The 12,508-nt window shown below is 42.9% G+C and overlaps 14 non-coding genes across 14 annotated transcripts; 7 read left to right on the top strand and 7 right to left on the bottom strand.

Annotated features, from left to right (window-relative positions):
* The first annotated feature begins 1,142 nt into the window (after positions 1 to 1,142).
* Positions 1,143 to 1,229, top strand: trnay-gua (transfer RNA tyrosine (anticodon GUA)). Its single transcript is given in 2 exon segments — positions 1,143 to 1,179; positions 1,194 to 1,229. It is a non-coding gene; the product is annotated as a tRNA-Tyr (tRNA).
* A 517-nt stretch (positions 1,230 to 1,746) lies between these two features.
* On the bottom strand, positions 1,747 to 1,818 carry trnaw-cca (transfer RNA tryptophan (anticodon CCA)). Its single transcript has one exon. It is a non-coding gene; the product is annotated as a tRNA-Trp (tRNA).
* A 565-nt stretch (positions 1,819 to 2,383) lies between these two features.
* On the top strand, positions 2,384 to 2,470 carry trnay-gua (transfer RNA tyrosine (anticodon GUA)). Its single transcript is given in 2 exon segments — positions 2,384 to 2,420; positions 2,435 to 2,470. It is a non-coding gene; the product is annotated as a tRNA-Tyr (tRNA).
* Positions 2,471 to 2,987: 517 nt separating this feature from the next.
* On the bottom strand, positions 2,988 to 3,059 carry trnaw-cca (transfer RNA tryptophan (anticodon CCA)). The gene has a single exon. It is a non-coding gene; the product is annotated as a tRNA-Trp (tRNA).
* A 1,181-nt stretch (positions 3,060 to 4,240) lies between these two features.
* Positions 4,241 to 4,327, top strand: trnay-gua (transfer RNA tyrosine (anticodon GUA)). The gene is given in 2 exon segments: positions 4,241 to 4,277; positions 4,292 to 4,327. It is a non-coding gene; the product is annotated as a tRNA-Tyr (tRNA).
* Positions 4,328 to 4,844: 517 nt separating this feature from the next.
* Positions 4,845 to 4,916, bottom strand: trnaw-cca (transfer RNA tryptophan (anticodon CCA)). Its single transcript has one exon. It is a non-coding gene; the product is annotated as a tRNA-Trp (tRNA).
* Positions 4,917 to 6,097: 1,181 nt separating this feature from the next.
* Positions 6,098 to 6,184, top strand: trnay-gua (transfer RNA tyrosine (anticodon GUA)). Its single transcript is given in 2 exon segments — positions 6,098 to 6,134; positions 6,149 to 6,184. It is a non-coding gene; the product is annotated as a tRNA-Tyr (tRNA).
* A 517-nt stretch (positions 6,185 to 6,701) lies between these two features.
* On the bottom strand, positions 6,702 to 6,773 carry trnaw-cca (transfer RNA tryptophan (anticodon CCA)). Its single transcript has one exon. It is a non-coding gene; the product is annotated as a tRNA-Trp (tRNA).
* A 1,181-nt stretch (positions 6,774 to 7,954) lies between these two features.
* On the top strand, positions 7,955 to 8,041 carry trnay-gua (transfer RNA tyrosine (anticodon GUA)). The gene is given in 2 exon segments: positions 7,955 to 7,991; positions 8,006 to 8,041. It is a non-coding gene; the product is annotated as a tRNA-Tyr (tRNA).
* Positions 8,042 to 8,558: 517 nt separating this feature from the next.
* trnaw-cca (transfer RNA tryptophan (anticodon CCA)) lies at positions 8,559 to 8,630 on the bottom strand. Its single transcript has one exon. It is a non-coding gene; the product is annotated as a tRNA-Trp (tRNA).
* Positions 8,631 to 9,811: 1,181 nt separating this feature from the next.
* trnay-gua (transfer RNA tyrosine (anticodon GUA)) lies at positions 9,812 to 9,898 on the top strand. The gene is given in 2 exon segments: positions 9,812 to 9,848; positions 9,863 to 9,898. It is a non-coding gene; the product is annotated as a tRNA-Tyr (tRNA).
* A 517-nt stretch (positions 9,899 to 10,415) lies between these two features.
* trnaw-cca (transfer RNA tryptophan (anticodon CCA)) lies at positions 10,416 to 10,487 on the bottom strand. Its single transcript has one exon. It is a non-coding gene; the product is annotated as a tRNA-Trp (tRNA).
* Positions 10,488 to 11,668: 1,181 nt separating this feature from the next.
* trnay-gua (transfer RNA tyrosine (anticodon GUA)) lies at positions 11,669 to 11,755 on the top strand. Its single transcript is given in 2 exon segments — positions 11,669 to 11,705; positions 11,720 to 11,755. It is a non-coding gene; the product is annotated as a tRNA-Tyr (tRNA).
* Positions 11,756 to 12,272: 517 nt separating this feature from the next.
* trnaw-cca (transfer RNA tryptophan (anticodon CCA)) lies at positions 12,273 to 12,344 on the bottom strand. Its single transcript has one exon. It is a non-coding gene; the product is annotated as a tRNA-Trp (tRNA).
* Positions 12,345 to 12,508: the final 164 nt, after the last annotated feature.

The raw sequence follows: 12,508 nt of genomic DNA, 5'->3' as shown, positions 1-12,508 counted from the left end.
CACAGAATGCAAATCAGTAAATATACGGTGCTCAAGGAACACTCTTGATGTTGGACTTTATACTCAGGAGATCAAAAACAGATCGTCTGACCTCAAGGTGATTTGGAGCCAGACACTCTACCGTTGCACTACAAGATAGCGGAAAAATTATTTAGTGTTTCATGCTAAAGCACTTTGATAAACTATGCAAATCCGCTAGTCTTTACACTCACAAAGTCAAGAACAGTTCGCTTGACCTCAACTTAATTGGAACACGCAACCTCCCGATCCGGGGTCAGGCGCACTCTGTCGCGGCCACGAGGTCGAGAAAACAAGTCGGCGTTCCTTGCTTAATTGCTTTGATTCAATTTGCAAATCAGTCACGGTAAAGGGCTGTAGACTTTATACTATGGATGTCAAGAAGAGATCAACTGATGTGATTGGAACCTGCAACCGTCTGATCTGGATTCAGCCAAGCTACCGTTGTACCCCAACAGTGTTGCCAGACGTACGATAATTATCGTATTTGTACCATAATTTTGACCTCTGTACGATGTACGATCAATAATACCACAATGTACGATAATTTCTGAATTTTGTGACACCATGGTCGTTGTAATTATAGAGCTTCTATTCTCAAAGATGTAGTTGTGTGGATCCTACGTCTACCTTCATGATTGTGAGGAGACGTGAACGTGGTGTTACGCATCCAATCTTACGTCTTCTCAACCAATCATCGTGGAGAATGGCTCTCTCTCACGAGCACAAGTTAACGTTCCTGTCGCACTTAGGTCAGTTGTTTCAAAACTGAGTTTGTTAGTTTAAAAATAAAGTATAGAAATTGAGTGCTGAAAAGGATAAATAGCTGTAACATCTAGATAAATAGCTGTATTTTGAACGTTTGACTCGGGTAAGATAATTAGTTTTTATCATTACAATAAGGTATAGAAAATGAGTGCTGAAAAGGACAATAGCTGTAACATCTAGATAAATAGCCGATCTTTATTTTGAACGTTTGACTTAAATATGATAATTTTCTCCCAAATACGATAATTTTGAGCTTCTGGTACGATACTTGGACATTTCCAATCTGGCAACACTGTACCCCAAGACACCACAAACCTATCTGGTGTTTCCTGCTTAAGCCACCTTTTGTCATCCTGCCTTCGATAGCTCAGCTGGTAGAGCGGAGGACTGTAGATGATACATTGGCTATCCTTAGGTCGCTGGTTCGATTCCGGCTCGAAGGAGCTGGCTTTTGAATTCGGCACGTAGATGTTTCCACGATTTCTTCAGAGATTGCAGGGCAAGATATGCAAAAGCAACACGTCAAGAGGCAGATCTGTCACAGTACACAATGACAGGAATGGTTATTACATGAGATCTCAGGCTTAATAAAAATAACAGGTCAAGATACAAATCTATCACAGTACACTGGTGATTTTCAATCCTGATCCTGGGGACCCCCTGCTCTGGGCTGTGTTTCCCAAAAGCGTTGCAATCCTTCATACAACGTAGACGCATTGAAACCAATAGAGTTGCAATCAACTTAGGCTTACGATGACTCTGGAAGACGCGGCCCTGCATTTTTGTCTGTCTCCTTTTTCTGACACACCCAGATGAGCTCATGGAGCTCTCTCCTAACTAGCTAATGATCTTAATCAGGTGTGTTTAATAAGGGAGACATACAGAGCGGTGGGATTGGAAACCACTGCAGCACACAACGACAGGACTTCTTTTCACATTAGAAGTCAACAAGAAATCACGTGACCCCGACGTGATTTGAACACGCAACCTTCTGATCTGGAGTCAGACGCCCTACCATTGCGCCACGAGGTCCTGAACCCAGAGGTGATGTATTTTGCTTAACCCCCTTGACACAGAATGCAACTCAGTAAATATACGGTGCTCAAGGAACACTCTTGATGTTGGACTTTATACTCAGGAGATCAAAAACAGATCGTCTGACCTCAAGGTGATTTGGAGCCAGACACTCTACCGTTGCACTACAAGATAGCGGAAAAATTATTTAGTGTTTCATGCTAAAGCACTTTGATAAACTATGCAAATCCGCTAGTCTTTACACTCACAAAGTCAAGAACAGTTCGCTTGAACTCAACTTAATTGGAACACGCAACCTCCCGATCCGGGGTCAGGCGCACTCTGTCGCGGCCACGAGGTCGAGAAAACAAGTCGGCGTTCCTTGCTTAATTGCTTTGATTCAATTTGCAAATCAGTCACGGTAAAGGGCTGTAGACTTTATACTATGGATGTCAAGAAGAGATCAACTGATGTGATTGGAACCTGCAACCGTCTGATCTGGATTCAGCCAAGCTACCGTTGTACCCCAAGACACCACAAACCTAATTGGGTTTTCTTGCTTAAGCCACCTTTTGTCATCCTGCCTTCGATAGCTCAGCTGGTAGAGCGGAGGACTGTAGATGATACATTGGCTATCCTTAGGTCGCTGGTTCGATTCCGGCTCGAAGGAGCTGGCTTTTGAATTCGGCACGTAGATGTTTCCACGATTTCTTCAGAGATTGCAGGGCAAGATATGCAAAAGCAACACGTCAAGAGGCAGATCTGTCCCAGTACACAATGACAGGAATGGTTATTACATGAGATCTCAGGCTTAATAAAAATAACAGGTCAAGATACAAATCTATCACAGTACACTGGTGATTTTCAATCCTGATCCTGGGGACCCCCTGCTCTGGGCTGTGTTTCCCAAAAGCGTTGCAATCCTTCATACAACGTAGACGCATTGAAACCAATAGAGTTGCAATCAACTTAGGCTTACGATGACTCTGGAAGACGCGGCCCTGCATTTTTGTCTGTCTCCTTTTTCTGACACACCCAGATGAGCTCATGGAGCTCTCTCCTAACTAGCTAATGATCTTAATCAGGTGTGTTTAATAAGGGAGACATACAGAGCGGTGGGATTGGAAACCACTGCAGCACACAACGACAGGACTTCTTTTCACATTAGAAGTCAACAAGAAATCACGTGACCCCGACGTGATTTGAACACGCAACCTTCTGATCTGGAGTCAGACGCGCTACCGTTGCGCCACGAGGTCCTGAACCCAGAGGTGATGTATTTTGCTTAACCCCCTTGACACAGAATGCAACTCAGTAAATATACGGTGCTCAAGGAACACTCTTGATGTTGGACTTTATACTCAGGAGATCAAAAACAGATCGTCTGACCTCAAGGTGATTTGGAGTCAGACACTCTACCGTTGCACTACAAGATAGCGGAAAAATTATTTAGTGTTTCATGCTAAAGCACTTTGATAAACTATGCAAATCCGCTAGTCTTTACACTCACAAAGTCAAGAACAGTTCGCTTGACCTCAACTTAATTGGAACACGCAACCTCCCGATCCGGGGTCAGGCGCACTCTGTCGCGGCCACGAGGTCGAGAAAACAAGTCTGCGTTCCTTGCTTAATTGCTTTGATTCAATTTGCAAATCAGTCACGGTAAAGGGCTGTAGACTTTATACTATGGATGTCAAGAAGAGATCAACTGATGTGATTGGAACCTGCAACCGTCTAATCTGGATTCAGCCAAGCTACCGTTGTACCCCAACAGTGTTGCCAGACGTACGATAATTATCGTATTTGTACCATAATTTTGACCTCTATACGATGTACGATCAATAATACCACAATGTACGATAATTTCTGAATTTTGTGACACCATGGTCGTTGTAATTATAGAGCTTCTATTCTCAAAGATGTAGTTGTGTGGATCCTACGTCTACCTTCATGATTGTGAGGAGACGTGAACGTGGTGTTACGCATCCAATCTTACGTCTTCTCAACCAATCATCGTGGAGAATGGCTCTCTCTCACGAGCACAAGTTAACGTTCCTGTCGCACTTAGGTCAGTTGTTTCAAAACTGAGGTTGTTAGTTTAAAAATAAAGTATAGAAATTGAGTGCTGAAAAGGATAAATAGCTGTAACATCTAGATAAATAGCTGTATTTTGAACGTTTGACTCGGGTAAGATAATTAGTTTTTATCATTACAATAAGGTATAGAAAATGAGTGCTGAAAAGGACAATAGCTGTAACATCTAGATAAATAGCCGATCTTTATTTTGAACGTTTGACTTAAATATGATAATTTTCTCCCAAATACGATAATTTTGAGCTTCTGGTACGATACTTGGACATTTCCAATCTGGCAACACTGTACCCCAAGACACCACAAACCTATCTGGTGTTTCCTGCTTAAGCCACCTTTTGTCATCCTGCCTTCGATAGCTCAGCTGGTAGAGCGGAGGACTGTAGATGATACATTGGCTATCCTTAGGTCGCTGGTTCGATTCCGGCTCGAAGGAGCTGGCTTTTGAATTCGGCACGTAGATGTTTCCACGATTTCTTCAGAGATTGCAGGGCAAGATATGCAAAAGCAACACGTCAAGAGGCAGATCTGTCACAGTACACAATGACAGGAATGGTTATTACATGAGATCTCAGGCTTAATAAAAATAACAGGTCAAGATACAAATCTATCACAGTACACTGGTGATTTTCAATCCTGATCCTGGGGACCCCCTGCTCTGGGCTGTGTTTCCCAAAAGCGTTGCAATCCTTCATACAACGTAGACGCATTGAAACCAATAGAGTTGCAATCAACTTAGGCTTACGATGACTCTGGAAGACGCGGCCCTGCATTTTTGTCTGTCTCCTTTTTCTGACACACCCAGGTGAGCTCATGGAGCTCTCTCCTAACTAGCTAATGATCTTAATCAGGTGTGTTTAATAAGGGAGACATACAGAGCGGTGGGATTGGAAACCACTGCAGCACACAACGACAGGACTTCTTTTCACATTAGAAGTCAACAAGAAATCACGTGACCCCGACGTGATTTGAACACGCAACCTTCTGATCTGGAGTCAGACGCCCTACCGTTGCGCCACGAGGTCCTGAACCCAGAGGTGATGTATTTTGCTTAACCCCCTTGACACAGAATGCAACTCAGTAAATATACGGTGCTCAAGGAACACTCTTGATGTTGGACTTTATACTCAGGAGATCAAAAACAGATCGTCTGACCTCAAGGTGATTTGGAGCCAGACACTCTACCGTTGCACTACAAGATAGCGGAAAAATTATTTAGTGTTTCATGCTAAAGCACTTTGATAAACTATGCAAATCCGCTAGTCTTTACACTCACAAAGTCAAGAACAGTTCGCTTGAACTCAACTTAATTGGAACACGCAACCTCCCGATCCGGGGTCAGGCGCACTCTGTCGCGGCCACGAGGTCGAGAAAACAAGTCGGCGTTCCTTGCTTAATTGCTTTGATTCAATTTGCAAATCAGTCACGGTAAAGGGCTGTAGACTTTATACTATGGATGTCAAGAAGAGATCAACTGATGTGATTGGAACCTGCAACCGTCTGATCTGGATTCAGCCAAGCTACCGTTGTACCCCAACAGTGTTGCCAGACGTACGATAATTATCGTATTTGTACCATAATTTTGACCTCTGTACGATGTACGATCAATAATACCACAATGTACGATAATTTCTGAATTTTGTGACACCATGGTCGTTGTAATTATAGAGCTTCTATTCTCAAAGATGTAGTTGTGTGGATCCTACGTCTACCTTCATGATTGTGAGGAGACGTGAACGTGGTGTTACGCATCCAATCTTACGTCTTCTCAACCAATCATCGTGGAGAATGGCTCTCTCTCACGAGCACAAGTTAACGTTCCTGTCGCACTTAGGTCAGTTGTTTCAAAACTGAGGTTGTTAGTTTAAAAATAAAGTATAGAAATTGAGTGCTGAAAAGGATAAATAGCTGTAACATCTAGATAAATAGCTGTATTTTGAACGTTTGACTCGGGTAAGATAATTAGTTTTTATCATTACAATAAGGTATAGAAAATGAGTGCTGAAAAGGACAATAGCTGTAACATCTAGATAAATAGCCGATCTTTATTTTGAACGTTTGACTTAAATATGATAATTTTCTCCCAAATACGATAATTTTGAGCTTCTGGTACGATACTTGGACATTTCCAATCTGGCAACACTGTACCCCAAGACACCACAAACCTATCTGGTGTTTCCTGCTTAAGCCACCTTTTGTCATCCTGCCTTCGATAGCTCAGCTGGTAGAGCGGAGGACTGTAGATGATACATTGGCTATCCTTAGGTCGCTGGTTCGATTCCGGCTCGAAGGAGCTGGCTTTTGAATTCGGCACGTAGATGTTTCCACGATTTCTTCAGAGATTGCAGGGCAAGATATGCAAAAGCAACACGTCAAGAGGCAGATCTGTCCCAGTACACAATGACAGGAATGGTTATTACATGAGATCTCAGGCTTAATAAAAATAACAGGTCAAGATACAAATCTATCACAGTACACTGGTGATTTTCAATCCTGATCCTGGGGACCCCCTGCTCTGGGCTGTGTTTCCCAAAAGCGTTGCAATCCTTCATACAACGTAGACGCATTGAAACCAATAGAGTTGCAATCAACTTAGGCTTACGATGACTCTGGAAGACGCGGCCCTGCATTTTTGTCTGTCTCCTTTTTCTGACACACCCAGATGAGCTCATGGAGCTCTCTCCTAACTAGCTAATGATCTTAATCAGGTGTGTTTAATAAGGGAGACATACAGAGCGGTGGGATTGGAAACCACTGCAGCACACAACGACAGGACTTCTTTTCACATTAGAAGTCAACAAGAAATCACGTGACCCCGACGTGATTTGAACACGCAACCTTCTGATCTGGAGTCAGACGCGCTACCGTTGCGCCACGAGGTCCTGAACCCAGAGGTGATGTATTTTGCTTAACCCCCTTGACACAGAATGCAACTCAGTAAATATACGGTGCTCAAGGAACACTCTTGATGTTGGACTTTATACTCAGGAGATCAAAAACAGATCGTCTGACCTCAAGGTGATTTGGAGCCAGACACTCTACCGTTGCACTACAAGATAGCGGAAAAATTATTTAGTGTTTCATGCTAAAGCACTTTGATAAACTATGCAAATCCGCTAGTCTTTACACTCACAAAGTCAAGAACAGTTCGCTTGACCTCAACTTAATTGGAACACGCAACCTCCCGATCCGGGGTCAGGCGCACTCTGTCGCGGCCACGAGGTCGAGAAAACAAGTCTGCGTTCCTTGCTTAATTGCTTTGATTCAATTTGCAAATCAGTCACGGTAAAGGGCTGTAGACTTTATACTATGGATGTCAAGAAGAGATCAACTGATGTGATTGGAACCTGCAACCGTCTGATCTGGATTCAGCCAAGCTACCGTTGTACCCCAACAGTGTTGCCAGACGTACGATAATTATCGTATTTGTACCATAATTTTGACCTCTGTACGATGTACGATCAATAATACCACAATGTACGATAATTTCTGAATTTTGTGACACCATGGTCGTTGTAATTATAGAGCTTCTATTCTCAAAGATGTAGTTGTGTGGATCCTACGTCTACCTTCATGATTGTGAGGAGACGTGAACGTGGTGTTACGCATCCAATCTTACGTCTTCTCAACCAATCATCGTGGAGAATGGCTCTCTCTCACGAGCACAAGTTAACGTTCCTGTCGCACTTAGGTCAGTTGTTTCAAAACTGAGGTTGTTAGTTTAAAAATAAAGTATAGAAATTGAGTGCTGAAAAGGATAAATAGCTGTAACATCTAGATAAATAGCTGTATTTTGAACGTTTGACTCGGGTAAGATAATTAGTTTTTATCATTACAATAAGGTATAGAAAATGAGTGCTGAAAAGGACAATAGCTGTAACATCTAGATAAATAGCCGATCTTTATTTTGAACGTTTGACTTAAATATGATAATTTTCTCCCAAATACGATAATTTTGAGCTTCTGGTACGATACTTGGACATTTCCAATCTGGCAACACTGTACCCCAAGACACCACAAACCTATCTGGTGTTTCCTGCTTAAGCCACCTTTTGTCATCCTGCCTTCGATAGCTCAGCTGGTAGAGCGGAGGACTGTAGATGATACATTGGCTATCCTTAGGTCGCTGGTTCGATTCCGGCTCGAAGGAGCTGGCTTTTGAATTCGGCACGTAGATGTTTCCACGATTTCTTCAGAGATTCCAGGGCAAGATATGCAAAAGTAACACGTCAAGAGGCAGATCTGTCACAGTACACAATGACAGGAATGGTTATTACATGAGATCTCAGGCTTAATAAAAATAACAGGTCAAGATACAAATCTATCACAGTACACTGGTGATTTTCAATCCTGATCCTGGGGACCCCCTGCTCTGGGCTGTGTTTCCCAAAAGCGTTGCAATCCTTCATACAACGTAGACGCATTGAAACCAATAGAGTTGCAATCAACTTAGGCTTACGATGACTCTGGAAGACGCGGCCCTGCATTTTTGTCTGTCTCCTTTTTCTGACACACCCAGATGAGCTCATGGAGCTCTCTCCTAACTAGCTAATGATCTTAATCAGGTGTGTTCAATAAGGGAGACATACAGAGCGGTGGGATTGGAAACCACTGCAGCACACAACGACAGGACTTCTTTTCACATTAGAAGTCAACAAGAAATCACGTGACCCCGACGTGATTTGAACACGCAACCTTCTGATCTGGAGTCAGACGCGCTACCGTTGCGCCACGAGGTCCTGAACCCAGAGGTGATGTATTTTGCTTAACCCCCTTGACACAGAATGCAAATCAGTAAATATACGGTGCTCAAGGAACACTCTTGATGTTGGACTTTATACTCAGGAGATCAAAAACAGATCGTCTGACCTCAAGGTGATTTGGAGCCAGACACTCTACCGTTGCACTACAAGATAGCGGAAAAATTATTTAGTGTTTCATGCTAAAGCACTTTGATAAACTATGCAAATCCGCTAGTCTTTACACTCACAAAGTCAAGAACAGTTCGCTTGACCTCAACTTAATTGGAACACGCAACCTCCCGATCCGGGGTCAGGCGCACTCTGTCGCGGCCACGAGGTCGAGAAAACAAGTCGGCGTTCCTTGCTTAATTGCTTTGATTCAATTTGCAAATCAGTCACGGTAAAGGGCTGTAGACTTTATACTATGGATGTCAAGAAGAGATCAACTGATGTGATTGGAACCTGCAACCGTCTGATCTGGATTCAGCCAAGCTACCGTTGTACCCCAACAGTGTTGCCAGACGTACGATAATTATCGTATTTGTACCATAATTTTGACCTCTGTACGATGTACGATCAATAATACCACAATGTACGATAATTTCTGAATTTTGTGACACCATGGTCGTTGTAATTATAGAGCTTCTATTCTCAAAGATGTAGTTGTGTGGATCCTACGTCTACCTTCATGATTGTGAGGAGACGTGAACGTGGTGTTACGCATCCAATCTTACGTCTTCTCAACCAATCATCGTGGAGAATGGCTCTCTCTCACGAGCACAAGTTAACGTTCCTGTCGCACTTAGGTCAGTTGTTTCAAAACTGAGTTTGTTAGTTTAAAAATAAAGTATAGAAATTGAGTGCTGAAAAGGATAAATAGCTGTAACATCTAGATAAATAGCTGTATTTTGAACGTTTGACTCGGGTAAGATAATTAGTTTTTATCATTACAATAAGGTATAGAAAATGAGTGCTGAAAAGGACAATAGCTGTAACATCTAGATAAATAGCCGATCTTTATTTTGAACGTTTGACTTAAATATGATAATTTTCTCCCAAATACGATAATTTTGAGCTTCTGGTACGATACTTGGACATTTCCAATCTGGCAACACTGTACCCCAAGACACCACAAACCTATCTGGTGTTTCCTGCTTAAGCCACCTTTTGTCATCCTGCCTTCGATAGCTCAGCTGGTAGAGCGGAGGACTGTAGATGATACATTGGCTATCCTTAGGTCGCTGGTTCGATTCCGGCTCGAAGGAGCTGGCTTTTGAATTCGGCACGTAGATGTTTCCACGATTTCTTCAGAGATTCCAGGGCAAGATATGCAAAAGTAACACGTCAAGAGGCAGATCTGTCACAGTACACAATGACAGGAATGGTTATTACATGAGATCTCAGGCTTAATAAAAATAACAGGTCAAGATACAAATCTATCACAGTACACTGGTGATTTTCAATCCTGATCCTGGGGACCCCCTGCTCTGGGCTGTGTTTCCCAAAAGCGTTGCAATCCTTCATACAACGTAGACGCATTGAAACCAATAGAGTTGCAATCAACTTAGGCTTACGATGACTCTGGAAGACGCGGCCCTGCATTTTTGTCTGTCTCCTTTTTCTGACACACCCAGATGAGCTCATGGAGCTCTCTCCTAACTAGCTAATGATCTTAATCAGGTGTGTTCAATAAGGGAGACATACAGAGCGGTGGGATTGGAAACCACTGCAGCACACAACGACAGGACTTCTTTTCACATTAGAAGTCAACAAGAAATCACGTGACCCCGACGTGATTTGAACACGCAACCTTCTGATCTGGCGTCAGACGCGCTACCGTTGCGCCACGAGGTCCTGAACCCAGAGGTGATGTATTTTGCTTAACCCCCTTGACACAGAATGCAAATCAGTAAATATACGGTGCTCAAGGAACACTCTTGATGTTGGACTTTATACTCAGGAGATCAAAAACAGATCGTCTGACCTCAAGGTGATTTGGAGCCAGACACTCTACCGTTGCACTACAAGATAGCGGAAAAATTATTTAGTGTTTCATGCTAAAGCACTTTGATAAACTATGCAAATCCGCTAGTCTTTACACTCACAAAGTCAAGAACAGTTCGCTTGACCTCAACTTAATTGGAACACGCAACCTCCCGATCCGGGGTCAGGCGCACTCTGTCGCGGCCACGAGGTCGAGAAAACAAGTCGGCGTTCCTTGCTTAATTGCTTTGATTCAATTTGCAAATCAGTCACGGTAAAGGGCTGTAGACTTTATACTATGGATGTCAAGAAGAGATCAACTGATGTGATTGGAACCTGCAACCGTCTGATCTGGATTCAGCCAAGCTACCGTTGTACCCCAACAGTGTTGCCAGACGTACGATAATTATCGTATTTGTACCATAATTTTGACCTCTGTACGATGTACGATCAATAATACCACAATGTACGATAATTTCTGAATTTTGTGACACCATGGTCGTTGTAATTATAGAGCTTCTATTCTCAAAGATGTAGTTGTGTGGATCCTACGTCTACCTTCATGATTGTGAGGAGACGTGAACGTGGTGTTACGCATCCAATCTTACGTCTTCTCAACCAATCATCGTGGAGAATGGCTCTCTCTCACGAGCACAAGTTAACGTTCCTGTCGCACTTAGGTCAGTTGTTTCAAAACTGAGTTTGTTAGTTTAAAAATAAAGTATAGAAATTGAGTGCTGAAAAGGATAAATAGCTGTAACATCTAGATAAATAGCTGTATTTTGAACGTTTGACTCGGGTAAGATAATTAGTTTTTATCATTACAATAAGGTATAGAAAATGAGTGCTGAAAAGGACAATAGCTGTAACATCTAGATAAATAGCCGATCTTTATTTTGAACGTTTGACTTAAATATGATAATTTTCTCCCAAATACGATAATTTTGAGCTTCTGGTACGATACTTGGACATTTCCAATCTGGCAACACTGTACCCCAAGACACCACAAACCTATCTGGTGTTTCCTGCTTAAGCCACCTTTTGTCATCCTGCCTTCGATAGCTCAGCTGGTAGAGCGGAGGACTGTAGATGATACATTGGCTATCCTTAGGTCGCTGGTTCGATTCCGGCTCGAAGGAGCTGGCTTTTGAATTCGGCACGTAGATGTTTCCACGATTTCTTCAGAGATTCCAGGGCAAGATATGCAAAAGTAACACGTCAAGAGGCAGATCTGTCACAGTACACAATGACAGGAATGGTTATTACATGAGATCTCAGGCTTAATAAAAATAACAGGTCAAGATACAAATCTATCACAGTACACTGGTGATTTTCAATCCTGATCCTGGGGACCCCCTGCTCTGGGCTGTGTTTCCCAAAAGCGTTGCAATCCTTCATACAACGTAGACGCATTGAAACCAATAGAGTTGCAATCAACTTAGGCTTACGATGACTCTGGAAGACGCGGCCCTGCATTTTTGTCTGTCTCCTTTTTCTGACACACCCAGATGAGCTCATGGAGCTCTCTCCTAACTAGCTAATGATCTTAATCAGGTGTGTTCAATAAGGGAGACATACAGAGCGATGGGATTGGAAACCACTGCAGCACACAACGACAGGACTTCTTTTCACATTAGAAGTCAACAAGAAATCACGTGACCCCGACGTGATTTGAACACGCAACCTTCTGATCTGGAGTCAGACGCGCTACCGTTGCGCCACGAGGTCCTGAACCCAGAGGTGATGTATTTTGCTTAACCCCCTTGACACAGAATGCAAATCAGTAAATATACGGTGCTCAAGGAACACTCTTGATGTTGGACTTTATACTCAGGAGATCAAAAACAGATCGTCTGACCTCAAGGTGATTTGGAGCCAGACACTCTACCGTT

The sequence above is a fragment of the Garra rufa genome, unplaced genomic scaffold (genome assembly GCF_049309525.1).
Source record: "Garra rufa unplaced genomic scaffold, GarRuf1.0 hap1_unplaced_032, whole genome shotgun sequence".
In the NCBI taxonomy this organism is placed as follows: Eukaryota; Metazoa; Chordata; class Actinopteri; order Cypriniformes; family Cyprinidae; genus Garra; species Garra rufa.
The sequence above is the reverse complement of the archived record's forward strand: the minus strand, read 5'-3'. Positions and strand labels throughout refer to the sequence as shown.